Here is a 2,124-nt window from a genome sequence, read left to right as displayed (position 1 = left end):
CAGAGGGAGAGAGTAAAGATAAAGAGATAGTGGAAGTGCGTGACAGCCAGTGATAATGAGAGACAAAATCTGTGACAATGACCACGAGAAAGAGAGAAATGTTTTAGAAGAGACAGAAGCAGAGGGAAGGAATGAATGAGACAGTGGCAATAAGAGAGAGTAAGAGGGAGACTGTTAAGGAGACAGTAGTAATAGCACTGAACGGAGGAAACACAAAGAGATAATGACAATAAGTTGGGATGAATGAGTGGGTGCAAATATGCAACTGAGAGTGTATGGGTATGAGCGACTTACAGTACTTGTAAACTAAACTAAACTCCGTCCGAATAGGTCTTGGAAGGTCCAAAGGTACCGACCGGCCGCCGTGTCAACCTCAGCCCACAGGCGTCACTGGATGCGGATATGGCGGGGCATGTGGCAGCACACCGCTCTCCCGGCCGTATGTCAGTTTCCGAGACAGGAGCCGCTACTTCTCAGTCAAGTAGCTCCTCAGTTTGCCTCACAAGGGCTGAGTGCACCCCGCTTGCCTACAGCGCTCGGCAGACCGAATGGTCACCCATCCTTGTGCTAGCCCAGCCCGATAGTGCTTAACTTCGGTGATCTGACGGGAACCGGTGTTACCACTGCGGCAAGGCCGTTGCCTACAGTACTGTTGGATGTGAGCTAGTGAAGCTTGCGCGAGTGAGAGGTTTGTTGTGTGTTAAAAATACTGCGAATATGTTTGCATGTCAAAATTTTTGGCGACATTTTTAAAGTTGCTGAGGAAGGTAGAATGAGGCAGCTTACATCCTACTTTTCAATCAGGCTTTTTTGTTAAACTGGAGCATATCAGCTCCAATAGGAGCATTTTTCTGCTGTAGAGTTTGGGTTACATTTTAAGAGCTGAAGCAATGAAACTGGACGCATGTTGTATGGAATGTTTTGTTCGAATTGACGTACACTCCCACCTCCTAAATATTTACCAATCCTCCTGAAACCCCTCCAGCTTATTCAAGGTGGTTATATTTTTCTGCTTATGTGGGCTTTCTGTCTCTGGACCTCGTATTTGAGGTACGTGACCAGACTACTGGACCCGAGTGACAAAAGCATTGTAGTTGAATAGCCTCGCTCTTCACTCACAGCTGGAGCTGACTAAAGCGCACAGAAAGAGCGGCACATCGAGGCAGAATACAATGGTACCTCTAGTCGTGCCAGCTCGCCTGTTTCTCTGAGCCGTATTGAGATGCTAATCCCAGCACGCCGTTACCCTGTTTGCCCTCGAAAGCTAATGCAGTACTCAATGCGAACACAGACACAGACACACTCACACAGACACACAGACACAGACACACACACACACACACACAAACACGCGGCTGTGTGTACAAGGTTATTCAGCTGCTCCTACCGATATGTTTTATGCAACCCGCAGTGCCTCCAAACACTGCGTGCAAGATTTTCATACTGTCTCCCTCTCAATACACAAACTGCCAGGCCTACAGGAGAAAGGTAGGAAATTTAATGGACAAATATATTATACTAGAAATGACATACGACTGCATTTCCACGCAATTTGGGTGCATAGATCCTGATAAATCAGTACCCAGCACAACCACCTCTGGCCGTAAAAACAGCCTTGATACGCCTGGGCGTTGAGTCAAACAGAGCTTGGATGGTGTGTTCAGGTGCAGCTGCCCATGCAGCTTCAACACGATACCGCAGTTCATCAAGAGAAGTGACTGGCGTATTGTGACGAGCCAGATGCTCGGCCACCATTGACCAGACGTTTTAAATTGGTGAGAGATCTGGAGAATGCGCTGGTCAAGGTAGCAGTCGAACAATTTCTGTATCCAGAAAGGCCCGTACAGGACCTGCAACATGAGGTCGTGCATTATCCTGCTGAAGTTTAGAGTTTCGCAAGGGATAGGATGAACGGTAGAGCCACATCTGAAATGTAACGTCCACTATTCAAAGTGCCGTCAGTGCGAACAAGAGGTGACCGAGACGTGTAACCAATGATGCTGTAAACAGAACCTGGATTCATCCGAAAAATGACGTTTTGCCATTCGTGCAGCCAGGATCGTCGTTGAGTACATCATCGCAGGCGCTCTGCGTTTCAGCGTCAAGGGTAACCGAGCTGATAGT

General features: G+C 47.8%; 1 pseudogene; it reads right to left on the bottom strand.

Moving 5' to 3' along the window:
* Positions 1–524: 524 nt before the first annotated feature.
* Positions 525–642, bottom strand: LOC126109992 (5S ribosomal RNA; annotated as a pseudogene).
* Positions 643–2,124: the final 1,482 nt, after the last annotated feature.

The sequence above is a fragment of the Schistocerca cancellata genome, chromosome 12, assembly GCF_023864275.1.
Source record: "Schistocerca cancellata isolate TAMUIC-IGC-003103 chromosome 12, iqSchCanc2.1, whole genome shotgun sequence".
NCBI lineage: Eukaryota > Metazoa > Arthropoda > Insecta > Orthoptera > Acrididae > Schistocerca > Schistocerca cancellata.
This window is presented reverse-complemented; position numbering and strand designations above follow the sequence as displayed.